The 20,389-nt window shown below is 43.3% G+C and overlaps 1 protein-coding gene across 1 annotated transcript in view; it reads right to left on the bottom strand.

Annotated features, from left to right (window-relative positions):
* Nucleotides 1–14,729, bottom strand: part of DENND4C (DENN domain containing 4C) — a 115,616-nt gene extending 100,887 nt beyond the window's left edge. Inside the window, exon 1 of the mRNA XM_074953451.1 lies at nt 14,620–14,729. The gene's annotated coding sequence lies outside the window, so the exon portion shown is untranslated. The remainder of the gene's footprint in view (nt 1–14,619) is intronic.
* Nucleotides 14,730–20,389: the final 5,660 nt, after the last annotated feature.

The following is a 20,389-nucleotide window of genomic DNA, read 5'->3' as shown; positions in this document are numbered from 1 at the left end:
TAAGTCAGATACCTACATTTTTTAAAGATGAAGATCCCTTGCAGTAACTAGAAACTCTATTGATGAAAGTCAAGTATAGTTAGTCTTAAGTGAAAATAAGCAGGGAAGAAAAAAGTCAAGAGTCAGATGAATGCACTGGTTCAGAGGGGCACCACACTCACAAGCTGGAATCCAAAGACACTTGTACAAGAACTAAAAAAGATGTAATTATCTTCTAATCCACCCATATGAGATGCCACTCCGAGTAAACTGTGCACATGTCCAAGATACACATTATCCTTCTTCTGGCATTCCTCACCCAGCAATGAAAGTTAACTGTTGACATTTAAGTTATCCTTGTTAAGTTAATGTTAATACCCCACTGACATTGATTTGAGTAATTCACACCTCTGACTGTTTTTATTTCAGGCTGCCTGCAACCTTAGGCTTTTTATATATCAATGTTTAGTTTGTGGCAAGCTAGGGGAACCTACTCCACACTAGCCTGCCATTCTCTAATGTCCATGTGCACCTGCACAGTTAGTTAATGCACCCTGATCTAGACTTGTTTCACAGAGGACTAGATCAAAGGACATTAATGTGCTGTTAGAGCACAACATGCTCATGTGAGGGTAGAGTCACACCGCAGCTTGCCACAAACTCCTGTTCCTGTAGACAAGCCCCAAGTTATTTTGCACCTGAATAAACTAATTGTAAGGGTAAGCTGCAATGGGGCAAGTCATCGTTTATACTGGTGAAGCACAACTACCATAGGTGCTTAAATTGGTGCAGTTACACCAATTTAAAAAAATAAAACGTATAGACAAGGCCTCAGGCTGATGTCACTATACCAGTTTACACACAAGGCTCATCTTCCCTAGAAAGTTTAATTGTGTTTAAAAACTGTGTTTAAACAACTGAGTTACGTGGAATGATGCTGATCTTGACAAGTAGTGTTCTGCATCTTGTCACAACTCTGTTGTTTTTCAAAAGTCCTCTTTAAATATAATTAAGCTTCCTAGCAAAGACAAGCCCTTTGAAATATAAACTAAGACTATCTTCAAACACAAGAGCAGAGACTTCAGAAAAAGTGGACCACAAAAAGGCAGCCTCTAGAATTAAATACCAGCTCATTAGGCCACTGCTATTGGTCCAATTTAAAGAAAGGAATGGGAGATAAGAAAGTTGGAAATAATGGCTCAAAAACAGAAGATGTGGAAGATCTACATCCTACTCCCATTTAGATCAGTTTTTAAGTCAAAAGGAAGTCATAGCAAAAGAGCATATACACCAGCCCTGAGCTGATTAAAATTCCTACTGGCAAAAAAAAAAGTGACAACCAAAGTAGTTTTAATCACTCCACCTAATTTATGATATTTCCAAAAGAAAGCCCATTACTGAAAGAAAAACATTCCATACAAAGTCAAGAATCTGAATGTGTAGGTGCAAAACGAGACAGGAAGCAGCAATATCACCCAAATGCATTCATGGAAAGCATTACAAATGACAAGTTCTGCTGATATTTTATCCTGGAGTCAGAACTATACTCCAGAACGTTAAAACATGATTTAAGTCTGTACTGGGAGGGACCAATTTTGTTAGAGACAAGAGGGCCATCACATCCCACAGCAAGCCTGATTAAGTGAGGGGGAAAGATAATCTCCCTCCTAAATTTTTGTTCCTACTGGGCAAGGAATGACTTGATGTTTAACGTCTCAAATATATTTTGTCACAGAAAGGAGTACTAAAATTCATGATTCGCTGGTTTCCAGACACTTTGTGTGCATGCACGTGTGTAATATAGTACATGAAACTATTACGATATTTTTTATAATGCTATACATTTCTGTGTGCAAGAATCAATTTTTTTTTAAAAGACAAACCCCATGATACAAAGAAAACGGTACACAAAGGCAATAAAACACTTAGAGAAACAAATGTTTCCGTAACTATTTTCCACTGAAACAGTTCATAAGTGATGAAAGCCACCTAAGAGAAGCTCCAGCTTCCTATTACTGTGTATGTCAAAGGTCTTATCCGGCACCAGATGGGAAGTAAAGAAAAGTTACGCGGCATATACTTTGTTTCCACGATAACATTAAACACCTAAAATATCCATTGGATATAAATTAGCTACATTGTTGGACTCTTCAAAGTGAAATATGCATCATTTAACAGGAAGCTTGATTACAGTTTGACTTTCCAGGATCAAAAGTACAGATGACTTTAAATAGCACAAGATATATAAACTAAGACCAACTCGCTCCCATCCTTCCCATGCTTTTTCAAAAGTCAAAAGCAAGTATTTAAACAGGACTCATCCTGATGAAAAAAGTACACAGACACTGAAAGTTGATTTTAACTACACACTCTCCTATTTATAAAGCAGCCCTCCTACAAGTTGCATGTCCTCTGGAATGGTGGCTGAATGTTTAGCATATCAGACACACAAATACCTTGCAATGCCAGTTACAAAAGTGCCATGCACACACCTGTTTTTATTTACAGCATCACCTGAAAGCGAGAAGTGGGCTGCATTATCTCCATTAAATGTAAACAAACTTGTTTGTCTTAGCAATTGGCTAAACAAGAAGTAGGACTGAGTGGACTTCTAGGCTCTAAAGTTTTACATTGTTTCATTTTTGAGTGCAGTATGTAAAAAAAGAAAAATCTACATTTGTAAATTGCACTTCACCTCATACAAGTATTGTAGTGCAATCTCTTTATCGGGAAATTGAAAAATACTGTTCCTTTTAACATTTTTACAGTGCAAATATTTGTAATAAAAAATATAAAGTGAGCACTGTAACTTTGTTGGAATTGAAATTAATATGTAAAAAAATCCAAAACAACAAAATATCAATTGAAATTTAACAGTGCGATTAAAACTGCAATTGATTGGAATTCATTTTTTTTAATCATTTGACAGCCCTACTTTTTTTTTTTAAGTGTGTCTCCAATAGTACACAAACTTTTCTATGAACCTGTCAATTTAATAACTCAAAATTTAAGTTGTGTAAAAAAAAAAAAAAAAGAAACCCAAAGCTTTTTAGAAACTTTACACCAACAGAACCATATTCACTGCTACAAAATGCCCTTAAAACAGTTGTTTTTAATCTATGTATACACCTTTCTGGAGTATTTGAAACTTAAAGCCTGAAAGCGAAATTGATTTCATAGTCAATTTAACTTTCATTGTCCAAGTTGACAGCAATACAAAGAGTGAACTGGATTTTAAGTTTCCATTTTTAGTACCCTAATGTACATTTTCATAGATCATTGTTAATCAAATTAAGAGCATTAGCTTCTTTTCTTACTGAAAACTTTTTAAATTAAATAGGTGTGTTTCTTTACTTGTATACAAAATGCATTAGTAAGAACACTAATGTTTACTGTACAAACCTTCATTATAAGTTAAAGGAAATACTACCATAAACATTTCCTTCCTCTGAACTGGTCTACATGATATGGTGCTCACAACACCAGCAGCTGCTGGCACTCTGCCCAACCTAGAGGGTCCCATCATTTCTAACATTAATGGAAATGCACCCGTGGAAGCACTGGTGAAGAGACAATGGCCAAAAATGTGTTTTGAGCACAGGAAGTTCACCCCCAGATTAAGTATAGTGATGCCTCCATAATGCGTAAAAGCAGTCCTTTTTCACCTGGAAAGAAGATCTTGCGGTTTTAACCATATGGCTTAGGTCCTGGACAATCTAGAAGCCTCCTTTCTCTTCAGATGTTATCCCAGAAGCAGAAGGGAGATAAAGCATTTAAGTAGGTAGTTTCCAAATATGACCATAGAGATGGGAATAAGGTTTTCCCAATGGAGGACCTCAAATCTGACTCCCCCTCTGATCCAACAGAACTAGAGAGTCAGCAATATGCCCAGAAAGTCAAGACCCACCTATTTACACAGACTTTTGCTATATTTTATAACTAATGTTGTAGTACAATGGATGAACTAAATAGCTACAGCCATCTAAACACTCAAAGCATACTGCTGAAGTTAATATTTTCCCATGGGCAGGCTACATTGCCTGATATTGTTAGTTCCCATCTGATAAAAGACAATGAGTGCACCAAGTGGAAAATGGTTGGTTCTAGATTATTTAAAAAAAAGTTAAAGCAAACACTGAGACTATATAAGTCTATTATATAGATCTCTATCTCTCTCTCTATATGCCAGCAAAGCAGTCCTAGGATGTATGCACCTTATACTGGCAAAGCTGTGTTGTTGCCGATACAGGGGGTCCCCGGTATAGGTCTCCCCCTTATCCATTGTTATGCATATCCATCACTCATCAACAGGGAAACGTGTTCCGATTGACGTCGGTCCCGATCTGCATATCCATCATTTGCACTTACAGTATTGTACTCGCTTCACCTTTTGTGTCGCTTTTCTGTGGGCGCTTACTACCCACCAGAGGCCAGCACCCCCTGCCCCACCCCCAACACCTCCCGTCCACAGGGCCGCTGATCAACTCATCTCCCTCCCTCCCAGTGCCTCCTGCCTGCCGCAATCAGCTGTTCAGCAGCATTCAGCAGGCATGGCGGGAGGAGGAAGAGAGGGAGGAGCAGAGACAGGGTGTGCTTGGAGGAGGGGGTGGAAAGAGGCAGGGCAGCCATGAGTATGTACAGCTTATTCCAAGCTGCCGCCGCCGCCACCACATGAAACAAGCTATACAAGCAAAAGTGCAGCTTTGCTGGTATAACTGCAGCTATACTAGCTGCGCTGGCAAAAGCCCCTTTGTCAGTCACAATTCATACCTCACCACACTCCTCACTGACATAACTATACTGCCAGAAGTCTGTAGCATAAACCTGACTATGAAATATTAGTTAATACAATTCAAATACACTAGCACACTGAAAATATTCAACCTCACTCAAAAGAAGAGCCATCATGCTATATTTAAAAAAATCCATACAATAAAACCTGAAACCATGGGTTACACCACCATTCCTAAACGTGGACTGCTTTAGACTGCAGGCATGTTTTGAGAGTTCTGAATATGGCTGATCCAAGACCAAAACCACTCCCCTTTTAAACACATGTGCTCATATTTGGCAACCAAATATGAAATATTTTACAATCAGACAGCATAAGAAGTTCAAATACAGCCTTTTGATATTGCTAGCATTCTAATTTAGCTGCTGTCAAGTTTATGTAGGATAAAGAGTGAGAACTTTAATAGCTTTTTTGAAGGGGGAGGGAAGGAAGGGAAGAGATTTTTAAAGGCATTAGACACATAATTCTCAGAAAAGTCCCTCCCCAGAGATTTGTGCATCACCAGTTTATTTAGCTAGAAGAAAACAACTTGAAGCACAGATGACCTGCAATTAGTCTTGACAGTGTTTCTAATCAATTTTGTTAGGCAACTGAGGGGCTATATACAACATTTTTGCTTGAGACTACTAAGAACTGTGGCACTATCACATATCTCATGGGATGGTAGAGAAAGAACAAGCTCTGCCTGAGAATTCATGTGACTCAAAGTAGCCTTATGTGGAAGGGTTTCTGTTTTTTAAAATGAAAACTGGAAGGAATGCAGTGAGAAGCCAGTGACCGATCATAACCCCCAAAATATGTCCTGTAAAAGCCTTAAGTTGTTTTACAAAAAGATGGTCTAATGTGAAAGTTAAACAGTGGGAAAGCAATGAGAGTTTGAAATGACAGTACATGACTTGCATTTCTTCAAAAACATTAAAGCAATCACATTTCTTACAATTAAGATGTGTGGAAGATCTAGCAATTCTTGGATTTCATTGGGTACTACATTCTGGTTACTTCAGCAACTAAGCATACTGTTTCTAAGGCCTGGTCTACCCTTAAATTTTGCTGGCATAAATGGGAGTGGGATGGGGAAAAGTCACCCCTAACTGACATATGCCTATGCTGGCAAAAGCCCCAGTGTAGATGCAGTTATACTGGCAAAAGAAATCATTTTGTCAGTATACAGTTTAATATGTTCAGGGAACTGGTATAATCTACACCAGAAGGATATGCTGGTAAAGCTATACTAGCAAACCCTACGGCAGTGTACCATATTTAAAACACAGAAAATTTTCAAGAGTGGATGCCTAAAGTGTTCTGAAGAGCTGAACGAACAGCTCCCCACTGAGGTCGGTGGGGAGCTTCTGCATGTCCAGCACCTCTAAAAATCTGGCCACTTATTGAAGAGCCTAATTTTAGGCATCCACTTGTAAAACAAATCTCCACCCGGAGCTGTACAAGTGAAATGGACACCCAGTTCCTTCCCATGCAGAAAACAAGATACATGAAGATGTTAAACAACAAACAATAAAGAAGCTCATCTTTTTAGCCCCAGTACATCTGCTACGCATAAGCAAGGACTTTGGTAATGGCCAAATTCATTATTGCTCTTAAATTTTCAATCCTTTTATGATGTTTTTAAACTATAAAACTATCGTTACATTACAGATATGGCTCGTTGTAGGTAAAGACGAAGGGTGGAGTTTTTAAAATTGCTTACTGAGAGCAACACCTTTTGTGTTGGTATTCTCCATTTCCCCCCTTCTGAATTCTAAGATCCACATTTATTTGTAGGCATTTGGTGAAATGTTCAACCCCTGCATGGATTAAGATCCACAAGAAAGGCCACTGTGCATTCCATGCTTATCCTTTTTCTCAGGCTATCAGCATCCTTGAAAGGATTTCTACTGGCAGAACACAGCATTTCTTTACAACGTACTTTCAGGAAAAGTACTCAAGAGACAGTGTGCGCCTTCATAATTCACTTGAAGTTTATTAAAGTGCATCCATATTTCCACATTATCTAGAATGGGGGCAACACAACAGCCTTCTGCCATCTGGAATTCATCTGAACACCAAAAGCTTCACAATTTTTTCCACAGGTCATCACTTACAATACATTAGGAATAGGGAATTCAGGTTGCCAAGAGACTGGAAAAGGTACAGGCATGACTTACTTCCCACTCTGGTCAAGCTGCTGTCACTTCCACTGAGGATTGGTTGATCTGCCATTTGTAGAGCCCACACAGGATGAGGAGGCCTCCAAAAGAGATCTTTCTCACCCCACCCAACCCACTCCCAGCAAAAGCTTTTTATTCAGCTTTAGGCCTGTCCTGTTTCCAGGTTCTGCAGTAGCCCTGACTGATGAATACAGAGAGACAGACAAGTCTATTCCCTTAGATGTAGCCACAAGTTACCTTTGAGTTCAAACATTTAACATTTCAGGAAAGAGCGAACACATTACTCTTTAAATGATAATCCTTGTTAGCTTTACAGCAGCCTACAAATTATTGCAGTTCTCTCCTCCACCTCCTGCCACAACTTACTTAATTGAACATTATCCATTTTATACCCAAATTTCCCTGATCCAAAGAGACACTTGCAGCCTTCTCCTACACAAAATATATAACCTGTTCATTTATAAAGTTACTACTACTTATTCCAACAGCAGGAAACTGGTTTGCACGTAATACAACAAGCTAGGGGGAAAAAATCGTATCGGCCAGAAGTGTGGCACAGGTAGAAGTATCTAATTTCCTGCCCAGTGAATAATAAGGGAGGCTGCTGAGTTGCCAGTCAGATGATTGGTGATCAGAAAGGCTACGAAAAAAAAAAAAGCAGAGAAACAGAATGCCCATGAAAGATGGTGCTACTAGGGAGATGTGCTAATTATAGATGTCCGCCACACAAATAATGCCTTAAAAAGAAAGGGGTGGGGCCAGGGAAAATTGCACTGTTGAGGCTTGGTCTACACTTCAAAGTTAGATTAACAGGAGTGTGAAAAACCACACCACTGACTGACATAGATATGTTGACCTAACTCCAGGGTTAAGACACAGCTATAGTGACAGAAGAATGCTTTTGTCAACGCACCTACTGTTGGTCAAGGAGGTAATGTTCCTACACCAACGGAAGACCCCTTCTGTAAGTGTAGGCTATAGCTACACTATGCAGTTCTGCCAGTGTAGCTATGGCATTGTGCTGTCATACAGGCAGGTAGTTGTTAGTTTTGCCAGAAAGGCTAGCAACCCAAATAGGCTTTGTTACAAAACTGAAATTCATTCACGGCTGCAACACACAGTTTGATTTTCGGAAGGAGATAATGTCTAGCATTTTGTTAAATGGAAGGGAGTCCAGGAGAGCTGGCTGTATTTCAAGGAATCCCTGTTGAGGTTACAGGGACAAACCATCCCGATGAGTCGAAAGAATAGTAAACATGGCAAGCGACCAGCTTGGCTTAATGGTGAAATCCTAGCGGATCTTAAACATAAAAAAGAAGCTTACAAGAAGTGGAAGGTTGGACATATGACCAGGGAAGAGTATAAAAATATTGCTCGGGCATGTAGGAAAGATATCAGGAGGGCCAAATCGCACCTGGAGCTGCAGCTAGCAAGAGATGTCAAGAGTAACAAGAAGGGTTTCTTCAGGTATGTTGGCAACAAGAAGAAAGCCAAGGAAAGTGTGGGCCCCTTACTGAATGAGGGAGGCAACCTAGTGACAGAGGATGTGGAAAAAGCTAATGTACTCAATGCTTTTTTTGCCTCTGTTTTCACTAACAAGGTCAGCTCCCGGACTGCTGCGCTGGGCATCATCTCTTCCCCATTCTGTGGCCAGCCCTCTGTGGAGATAGAGGTGGTTAGGGACTATTTAGAAAAGCTGGACGTGCACAAGTCCATGGGGCCGGACGAGTTACATCCGAGAGTGCTGAAGGAATTGGCGGCTGTGATTGCAGAGCCCTTGGCCATTATCTTTGAAAACTCGTGGCGAACGGGGGAAGTCCCGGATGACTGGAAAAAGGCTAATGTAGTGCCAATCTTTAAAAAAGGGAAGAAGGAGGATCCTGGGAACTACAGGCCAGTCAGCCTCACCTCAGTCCCTGGAAAAATCATGGAGCAGGTCCTCAAAGAATCAATCCTGAAGCACTTACATGAGAGGAAAGTGATCAGGAACAGTCAGCATGGATTCACCAAGGGAAGGTCATGCCTGACTAATCTAATCGCCTTTTATGATGAGATTACTGGTTCTGTGGATGAAGGGAAAGCAGTGGATGTATTGTTTCTTGACTTTAGCAAAGCTTTTGACACGGTCTCCCACAATATTCTTGTCAGCAAGTTAAGGAAGTATGGGCTAGATGAATGCACTATAAGGTGGGTAGAAAGCTGGCTAGATTGTCGGGCTCAACGGGTAGTGATCAATGGCTCCATGTCTAGTTGGCAGCCGGTGTCAAGTGGAGTGCCCCAGGGGTCGGTCCTGGGGCCGGTTTTGTTCAATATCTTCATAAATGATCTGGAGGATGGTGTGGATTGCACTCTCAGCAAATTTGCAGATGATACTAAACTGGGAGGAGTGGTAGATACGCTGGAGGGGAGGGATAGGATACAGAAGGACCTAGACAAATTGGAGGATTGGGCCAAAAGAAATCTGATGAGGTTCAATAAGGATAAGTGCAGGGTCCTGCACTTAGGATGGAAGAATCCAATGCACCGCTACAGACTAGGGACCGAATGGCTAGGCAGCAGTTCTGCGGAAAAGGACCTAGGGGTGACAGTGGACGAGAAGCTGGATATGAGTCAACAGTGTGCCCTTGTTGCCAAGAAGGCCAATGGCATTTTGGGATGTATAAGTAGGGGCATAGCGAGCAGATCGAGGGATGTGATCGTTCCCCTCTATTCGACACTGGTGAGGCCTCATCTGGAGTACTGTGTCCAGTTTTGGGCCCCACACTACAAGAAGGATGTGGATAAATTGGAGAGAGTCCAGCGAAGGGCAACAAAAATGATTAGGGGTCTAGAGCACATGACTTATGAGGAGAGGCTGAGGGAGCTGGGATTGTTTAGTCTGCAGAAGAGAAGAATGAGGGGGGATTTGATAGCTGCTTTCAACTACCTGAAAGGGGGTTCCAAAGAGGATGGCTCTAGACTGTTCTCAATGGTAGCAGATGACAGAACGAGGAGTAACGGTCTCAAGTTGCAATGGGGGAGGTTTAGATTGGATATTAGGAAAAACTTTTTCACTAAGAGGGTGGTGAAACACTGGAATGCGTTACCTAGGGAGGTGGTAGAATCTCCTTCCTTAGAGGTTTTTAAGGTCAGGCTTGACAAAGCCCTGGCTGGGATGATTTAACTGGGAATTGGTCCTGCTTCGAGCAGGGGGTTGGACTAGATGACCTTCTGGGGTCCCTTCCAACCCTGATATTCTATGATTCTATGATTCTAAAGCCTGGTAACTGTAAACTCAGTTGCAGTTGCCAAGGCCAAGCACCTTAATTAGTGTAAATCAGGGACTGACTTGCAATTTTTAAAACTCTTGGACAAAAAAGTCTCTATTTGGTTAATATGTGAAACACGTAAACCAGTTTATTATACTTTTTGGGTTAAAAGGGAAGAAGCACAATTTTTTAAAAAGTGTGGTGAATTAATAAGAACAGCTCAAATTAAAATTAGCAGGCTTGAATTATTACAACAGTGAATGTGGATTGTTTAAATGATGTGCAGGCCAAGTTCAGACAAGATATTGTAACTCATGTTGCTGTTGCACGCTGTATCAGCCACTGCCTTGAGCTTGCTATTCTAAATCAAGACTATCCCAGACTGAAATTTTGAAAATCCTTTTCAAATTCGCTACAATAGGTTTTGATCATTGCCCTGTATCTCGTTCAGGATATACAGCAGAAACTCAGCCAGGGGCTGACATAGCCCAAATTAGGGGCACTCTTAAGGAAATCAAAAGGAGACTCTGTTTTGTTCTCCAGAATATCGGCTTTCATTTTTAAGAGAACAATGTCTCTAGCTTTTATGGTTACAAAGAAAACGTAAGCACCATGAGCCAGATCCAATCCAAGCCTTCTGCAGATTCTTATGAAGGCATCAGTTGTAACAGTAGCTCTAAGGGGTGTGAACTGCCCATTCATTTCATTAACGTGTTAAATCCAATGCCTAGGGATGATAATTTAATTGTTGATCATTTCATTCCTCATGTAAGAATTGAGAGGGAAAGTTACAGGCCTGCATAGTTTTGGTGCCAGACGTGGATGGCATTTAAGACATACAGCCATTTCCCTCATCCCAAAAAATAAAGGAGCTAAGCCCAAGGAGCCTAGCAGGGCACACTGGCATACTGAACCACTACAGAGTGGGAGCAGAACAGATTTCAAGGAGTCCAGTGAGAGCACACACTTTCTGAACATCTGCACAATCAACAAAAAGCAACATTGCATTTGGCAACTCCCAGGGGTGTAGCTTGGAAGAGTACCACCAACTAAACCCCTTACCCTATCTCCCTCCCCATATGCATCCCTTGACTAAAGGCTCTTACTTTTCCAGGACACAATCTCTTGTTGTTCAAGGCTTTGCAAGAGCTAGAAGGTGCTAGGCTGAAATTCCCAGCAATGAAAGACTACCATCTTTAGGCATGGCAAATCTGAGGGGATAACTTTTCTGCATCTTTGGAGACAAAGCTGCTGGGGAGTGAGCAAATAAAATATATATCAATAAGATCTGACAGAGTTGCCAGATTTAACAGGCTACAACCACCACCATTCACATGATTTCAATGCTTTGACTCCACATACTGATTGGATCATAAGAAGAGACATTGGCTCATTGTGGCAGTGCACAGACTGTCTGCTAAACAATTTTACACATGGACTGAGTGAGGAGGAAGAGTGCTCTGTGTCCATGGTTGCCACTGAAATTATACTCAAATTATATAACAGATCTACAAGTGACAATGCACATGCAGGTTTAACAGACCTTTTAACTGCCAGGTGCCAGAAACTGCCTGTTTACAGTGCTCTTATTAGCAATACCATGTTTACTGTCCCCTTAGCTCTGCAGTGGAAGAATGTGGGGTTTTCACAAACTTAAACAAGCCCACACACACACTTTTTATATAAAAGGAGCATATATATGTATATTTTCACACGAACACACATATGGATGCAGCAAAAAGACTTAATGCAGACAGGACTGAGCAGCCCTCCTCTAGTTACTTTGAAACACCAGACACTATTCTCTACTGGCTTGAAGGCGGTCAGGGGAAAAAATCCCAGATCTGTGGACAGATTCACAATAAGCACTCAACTTCAACAGCAGGCAGCACAACAGTAGCGTTGTTCTGAATGATCAAATCTAGATTTCAAACTAGAGGGACATCATCTATGATACCATTTCAGTATTAGAATTTTTTACTTGAGCTTAGTCTCATTTTTAATTGCCACTCTCAGGTGAGCACTGACAGAGGCATTTTTAGTTTATAATAAAGCAAAGACAAAAAAAAAAAAAAAGGGGCAAGAGTCAGACACTTAAAAAAAAAAGAAAAACATGGAAAAATCCTGACACAGTTGTCCAAAACAGAACACAATGTCTTTACACAGTCACAAATGCAATAATATTCCACAAACTTTATTTCAGAGACTAAGACCTCAGCCTGAAAACTGGGACCGCCAAAGTCTTAGCTGCCTGTGGACAATGAAGTTGCCAGCCTAGTATAAAAGGTACACCTTCTTTAACTAACAAGTTGTTCACGTTTCATTTTGCAGATTTTACTAGGCAAAGTTATATTATGTTTTACAATTAAGACTTAAATAATTCATGCTGGAGTCTTGTGCTGTGTCAGCTCATGCATAGTTATGAAAGGTACAATACGTAATTATATTTGTCATATTCACCAGCATGGTAAAAAGCAATTAGCAAGCTCTTAAAGAATAACAAAAAAGATTTCTTGAACAAGATCCAACACTCATGTTTGTGAGGACATTGTCATCAAGCTATTTAACAGATCAGAATTAAAAAATACAACACTCAGCTGTTTGTAATAGTCCCTTGAAATGAGACTGTTCATGAGTGTGCTGGGTAGCTGACACCATACTGTTCTTAAAAAAAAAAAAAAAAATGCAGCAAAAAAGAAGGGTGGGGAGAAATAAGGATTCTAGATTCGGCGGGGTGGGGGGGGGGATGGAGCAGGTAAATAATTTCCATCCCATCATACTTTCTTTAGAGAACAATTATTTATTTCTTCAAATTAAAGAAAAACAAACCACAACTGTAAAGAGATAAAGGTACTAGGAAAAAAAGTTAGACCTCCAATGACAACTCATTATTAAAGCTGATACTTTTCCTCCCACTAACATATACAAATACAGGCTTACAGTTAGCTTTGTAAGGTTGTCATAATAAGCCACAATATTTAAGCAAATAACAAAAGCTTACTCTAAAGCTCCCAGAAATCACACCAGCTAGAATTAAGGGTTAAAAGATCAGACATTCTGTTTACAAGCTAAAACTTGAACTTCAGATCTTCTGCTTCAACCACAGGCAGCAGCTTTGACGTCTCTCTCTCAATTATTTCAATCACAATGTAGGTACCTTTATGGAACATGTTTAATTCACATTTAGAAACTATTGAGTGGTAACAGAGCAAGAAATGTAGTAAGAACCATGTTTAACTCATAGTTACAGCATATGGGTACAAAGAGAGCAAGAAATGAAGTAACAGGCAACCATCTAGATTTTCAGTACGATTTTGTTCAACCATTGGACCCTGTCTCTAGCAGAGTTCAAACACTTACCTTTTGTAGGACATTAGCAACAGACATGATAGGTGCTGTATGGACACACGGTCCCGGCCCTGTTCTCACCAGCAATGTGTTAACCAATGGGGCCAGACATGCCCAAGCACAACTGAGCCACCTAACACCCCCTTGAGAACTTAGGTCGGGTCCGGGCAGGTAGGAGCTACCCCATCACAGGCCGGAGCAGTTACGCCATGGGAGCACCCAAAGCATTCAAAACAGTTCGCTCTTACAGCAGAAACAGAAGGAAGCGCTCCCAAGCGACGCTACAGCCCAGAGGCCACGGCAATCTCTGGGAACGCTATCTGGCCACAGCTCCATTGCAGCGCTGTGCTGCTGGCGGGGTCAGGCGCCACGGAGCAGCCCCACAGCACGGGCGCTCGCCATACTCCGACCGGGACCCGGGCTGCAGAAAACTATTTCAACCTGTTTCTCTGGGGGTGGGAGGAATCACATGAACGCCCTTCTGGCTTACAACGGCGCTTCCGCTTCCAGCCAGGGCAGCGCTTACCCTATGGCCCTGGGGCCGGTGCCAGCAGCGTGCTCGGCTGCCAGGGGGCTGGTTCCCTGCCGGGGCACCTCGGGGGGCTTCCTTGCACAGCGGCGCGCCGGGCAGGGAGGGAGAGACAAAAGGCGGAGGGAGCTGCCCTGAGCCTCACCTGTCACCCCGGCCTCCCGCAAGCATCCCCCGCCCGGGGCGCCCCCGGCCAGCGAGCCGCAGCTGCCGGGCCCCAGGGCGCCCACACACTGGGCGGGGGCTGGACCGAGCCCGGCAGGAGCAGCTGCGGCGGCCGACCCCGGCCGGGCTGGGGCGCGGCGGAGGAAGGAGCCGTTCCCACTCAGCCCGGGCCCCTCCTTCCCCTCTCCCGGCCGGGAGCGCGGCGCTGCCCCCGGGGCACGGAGCCGGACAGTGGGTGTCTCTGGCGGACCCTGCCCCGCGGCTCGGGCCGGCCCCAGCGCTCGGGTACGGGGGCGGGATCCAGCCTGCCGCCGCCTGTCGGGCCCCCCCGCTCGCTCACCTGCCGCTGCCACCCCGCGGCGCAGGGGACCCGCCTCCCCGCCCGGGACTCACCCCCGCAGCCGCTGCGCGCCCGGCCGGGCCAGCCTCAGGAGGAGCCAGACCCGCCGCCGCTGCTTGGGGAGGAAGCGGCCACCATGTTACTTTCACCCCCGCAAGCGGCTGGAGGCGGATCCCAGACCCGCCCAGGACTGGGGAGCGGGCCAAACACTGTCTGCGCCGCCGGCTGCTTCACCGCCAGGGGGCGGCAGAGCGCAACGGCTGCCCCGCGCGGCCCTGCCCCCGGCGTGCGCAGAGCGCCGCGCCCCCTTAGCCGCCGCCTTCCAGGGCCTGGTGCAGGCACAGCTTGAACCCGTGTAATACTGGGCTGGGGCGGTGGGGCTGGTACCAGTGCAGTCCCAGTGATATCCGCGCAAGCCCTGGTGCTGCACCCGCTGGGAGGAGTTATTATTATAGAGGTGTAGCTTATTGCCCTCCCCTCTACAGGGATAAGCTATATCCATATACACACATTTATTCCTGTGTCCTGGTGCCCCCATCCGTGTCAGCACAATAACTTGTGTGTGTAGACAAGCCCTCGGGCTAACATTTCTCACTCTGGTGCTTAAAGTTAGGTACCTAAATAAAAGTGAAGCTGCTGAGGGGAAGAAAAAGATGCACCTGTAGCCAGGGGGGCTGGAATAATGTGTGGAGGGTTTTAGCCCACGAAAGCTTATGCCCAAATAAATTTGTTAGTCTCTAAAGTGCGACAAGTACTTCTTGGTTCTTTTTGCTGATACAGACCAACCCGGCTACCACTCTGAAACTGTAAATCCTGTGTATGATGGAAAACACTTCAAGCTAGTGGTGGGTGCAGAAGCAACCCTAGTTCCAGCACCTACGCCTGCAGCTCTAGTGCTGACTTGATAGAGTTTTACACTTCCTTTGCACTGGTGCAAATGACTGCCTACAGCAATCAAACCCTGAGTGTTTCTGAAAGCAGTTTTGACTCCACATACAGATAGGGAGGCTCTCCTGGCGCAGAACTTTTACAAGCCTACAAGTATTTATACACCAACGTAATCAGACACACTGCACTCATCCATTAAGGCATTTATATTCAGGCTGTTGTAAGTGCTGACATTTTACTTTACCATCAAAGACTAGCCCTGAGACTAAAGAGCTGTGTGTCTTCCAAAGCAGGTACCATTTTCTGCAGTGGGAAAAAAAACATAAGTACTAAACAAATACAAGAGAGCTCATGCATTTCTTCCCTCTGTAAACACAATAGGTCTTTGCACTAATCTTTCAGACAGAAAAAGGAAAGGTATTGAACAGAGGCCAAAAAGCACCAGTTTCCTTTAACGTTAAAGCTCCCATCGTTTCCTTTGAGGTAAGCTCTAAGCTTTGTTATTGTGACCTACAGTGGGTGCACTGCTGAAGATCCATTTACAAATTATTTCAGGCCAAATCTCTGGCAAAACTATTGAAGTTAAAGATTAAGGATTGAGGGCCTGATCCTGTATCCCTTATTCATCTGTGTAGTTTTTAGACCAGATTCTATTACACCAGTGTAAATCAGAAGTAATTCCTCTGAAGTCAGTGGTGTTACCCCAGTATAAAGCCACTGAAAATGAGAGGAGAATCAGGCCCATTGCATGAAATGACACCAAATGCGCCAGAAAGACTTCTTCAAAGCCTCTTCCATAGCTATTCCTGTTCATCCTTGGAAGACAATCAGGGAGAAAGTGGAGCTAGCAGGGCAACACAGAAGAGAGAGATCTGTACTTCTTAGCAACTCCCTTCCACAGGGTTAGGAAATGGGAATAACTGCTCCTCCCACTTAAAAGGCTGATATTCTGGAAATTCTCGAGGGCAACCTCAAGGAGCTTCCTATTCTCATTCTGCAGATTCATCATGGGAGATGACGATTTAACCACCAATTGTGTAAAGGCTGCTTGAAAGATAATACCTAAATTATTTACTTTCACCTTCCAGTCAACCCTTGAGTTTTGCTGAGAGCCTATAATTTAAAAATCTTACATTATAATCATCCATTCACTTCTCTTTCTGCACAACCATACGGAGATCTCTATTTAGGGTGGGTTCAGCCAACTGTCAAGAATCCATTACATTAATTTACCACACAATGCTGACAAACCTGCAGCTGCAGGAGGCCCCCAGCAGGGCATGGGCCCCATGCTACAAGTGAGATGTTTACTCTCATGTTTCATTGGTACATGGGTGGAGCATGAGATGATTTTTGCTGATTGAGCTCTTTGATGAAAATAGTTTGAGTTTCCTGGGGAATCAAGGTGCCTTCCCTTTACCATGTCCCTGGCAGACCACTTCAGGTCCCTCTTACCCTCCTGTTTACAGGAAGCATTCATTTACTCAAACACAAACACACCAGTTGTAGACATGTTACTGAGGGCTTGTCTACACTACAGGTTATGTTGGTATAACTTATGTTGCTCAGGGGCCTGAATAAGCCATCCCCATGAGTGACATAAGTTATACCGACCTAAGTGCCAGTGTGGACAGTGCTATGTTGGCGGGAGAGCATCTCCCATGGTGCGGACACAGACATTGCTTCTTGGGGAGGTGGTTTTATTATTCCGATGGGCGAGCTCTCACCAGTCTCGTGTTGGCAGAAAGCATCTTCACCAAATGCGCTACAGTGGTGCAGCTGCATCAGTGCAGCTGTGCCCTTGTAGCACTTCTAGTGTAGACTAGCCCTGAGACGTCTTGATTTCCCAAAGCTGGTATATGGCATAGGAGTTTGGAGCAGAAGTGGGATGGGGAAGATAAGTGAAGAGAAGACCACACACTGAATCTTGGTCCATGCAGCTGGGTAGCCCCATTCAGCTAAACAGCTGTGTAGTATGAAAGAACTGAGCCTGAGTATTTCGTTTGATTGGGCAGCTGGCTATAATTTTGCAACACTTAACTTTAGATTTTGTGAGAGAGGATGGAAATTGAAGGTTTACATGCTCCTCATGGTTCTAACCACTGATCACACAGTGCTGAAAGTTAGGTCAATGTTACTCTTAAGCTTTAGTTTAAAGTACGGTATATAGGACTTACACTGGGTATATAAAAGGAACAACTTGTACAAATAAATTTGAAGAGTAAACCATCAACTTGAAAATCAAATTTCTGTCTGAAACTTTTTGGCCAACAATTATTACGAGTAATATCTGAGATAACTACAACTAAAAGAAATTAGTGGGGGAAAATATTTTTCTCTTTTTTCAGTTTGCTTATTGTGTACTTGACAGCATAGTGTAGTAGAGTTTTAATTGTTTTTCTCTGTATTTTCAGTTGCTTCTTCTTATATCAACTATTGTTAGCTGAAAATGACAGAAATGGCACTCCTTCCCCTCACCAGGCCCCCACAGGGGCTGAGTATGCTGCCTCACAGCCAGGGGACGATGAGCCTTCCTATTAAATGGGTGTACTGTACTAGACTCTTCTTGGACATGATTTTGGGTTGTAGTCAAGGGGGACACTGACCACCCACAGCAGCACCCTCCGCCATGGCATCGCAGCCCTAATGCTGGCCCAATGCAGAAGGAAGGCAGTGGGTAGGAGGGTAGCCCTGCAGCAGTGGCTGCTGTCTAGCGGAGCTGGGCCCAGCTCCCCACTCCAGCTCCAGATATTGCAACCTGGCCCGTGAGGTCACAGCACCATTCAGGTTCAGTGCGGCCACTCCTCCTTCATGACAGAGGAGTGGCTGGGCCAAATTTGAGTGAGTAGTGTTGCAAGCTGGCATACGGAGTCACAGCACCGCTCAGGTTTGGCAGCCTTGATTTTATGATTTCTGTAGGTGCAACTGAACCCATGAACCCACGGTAAAGCTGTTCTGCTCACAGCACTGACAGCCCACAGAAAACATAACTGGGAAACACACACTAGACCTTTTCTGTGCCCTCTTTTTACTGCAGATCTCTATTGTCCCACCCTCATTGTCATCTTTTTGTTTGTTTTTGCATGTATTTGAACTAGCTGCTGTGCAGACGCAGCACTGCCCTCTATGGAACAGAATACCAGACCTACTCAAATGTTTATAGGCTCTCCCTATTGGTTCATCCAGTCCATTGAACACATAAAGGACTGTGTTTTTGCAGCCATAAGTTGCGAGTTCTATTACCTGTACCTCCAGTAAGTGGTTAGATAATTGCAATAAACATTAGGAACTTCCTTTTAAAGTTTGGATCAATTTGCCTGACTCACTCTTCCAGCTGGCCACCAGCTCATTTAACTGCCTTGTGGCCCCTAGACACTTACTTAGATCTCATTGGCTGAGTCTACACTACTCTTTATTCTTAAAATCTCCCACCATTGCTAGCAGGATGACAGCTTCACCAGTGGCAGCAACGGGGAGCCATCATGTAGACTGGATGCTGGCTTTTGAAACACTGTGTTCCCTTGCTCCACTCAGAGCTCGTCTCAGTGACATGCTGGTTAAAATGCTGACAGAAGCAGATAATCCATCTATACTCGGACAGACCTGCCTGTATTTGCATACTGAAAAGCCAGAGATATTTCTCAACATCTCCTCCCATTTTCTCTATGGCAAATTACTGCAAAAAATCTGACATTACTGGAATTTATATATATATACACACACACATAATATAAGTTTGTGTGAAATATCAGATCGTCATGAGATGCCACCTAGTGCCTAGTCAAGTACCAGTCTCCATTCTTGGGGACTTTATTGTTATTCCGTTATGCAGGCTTCTGAGGCAGTCCTTTTTGATTGGAGTAAGGCATACTCTATTGGTAATATTGATCATTTTGAGGCTGGTTTTGATCCCTGTCCTTTAAATAACTATTTTAGTTGCATTACAAAAACCTCATGCTGTGACTGTCATCTGGAAAATTAGCAAATCTGTGACCCATATTGTCTCCAGAGGACTTTGAGTCATTCATTCAAGCCTTTCCTTCATCTCATCTGGACTGTTGCCATTCATTGTTCACAAGCCTCCTTGACTGGTTTACATTGTAAGTTACAACTTATTCAAGACTTCTTTTGGAGCACTAGCTTTCTAATACCCAGCCAAAGCATCAGAACAGAGCTGAATGAGATTTCCACCCTTGCTTCCAATGAAATTTCAGACAGATTTTCTTTTCATGTGGCTGATTTATTGGCTCTTGAGTTTAGCTGTACCAGAGAAATTGTTGGTGCCATAAGCCCCGCATACAATAGAGAAAACCGGTCTGTTCACCATCAGTTGGTCCCCTTAACACAACTGTGACACATCACATGTTCATGCACAAAAATACTGCAGACTGTGCATAGGCAATCACACCAGCAGGTAGATTAGATTTGCTTTGAGCTAAACTAAGCACTGTGCTAGGCTCTCCCATTGTACTGCCAGTGTGAACAGGAATAGCTGGCACAACAGCTCTAACAGTGCAAATAATTCTCCTTCCACCATTCCACAGTGCACCAGTCACTACTTGACCTGTTTGCTCTACTTTTTGAATTCTTCGGAACAAGAGTCAAGTTTGCCAGAAGTTACTTCCTGCGCTCTGCGAATACTGTAGAACTCATTTGCATTCTTATCTGGCTAGCATCAAAGTCTTCCCTAGCAATCTACTCCACCAGTAGCAAGCATGCCTGAGGTAAAAATTTCCTACAGATGGGCTGCGAGCTGGCAAGATGCAGATGTGTGGCACTGGTAGCTACCTGATATGATGAAAACATTCACTGCCAGTTTACCTCAGTCATTCTGAATACTCTGGTCTGTGGCAAATTTTACCTTAAAATTCAGTCTAGTAAGTCCAGGTGCAATAATTGTGTGCCTGGTGTAACGAGGAAAACCTGTCTTTTCTT

This window comes from Natator depressus, chromosome 5 (assembly GCF_965152275.1).
Source record: "Natator depressus isolate rNatDep1 chromosome 5, rNatDep2.hap1, whole genome shotgun sequence".
NCBI classification, from domain to species: Eukaryota; Metazoa; Chordata; order Testudines; family Cheloniidae; genus Natator; species Natator depressus.
The sequence above is the reverse complement of the archived record's forward strand: the minus strand, read 5'-3'. Positions and strand labels throughout refer to the sequence as shown.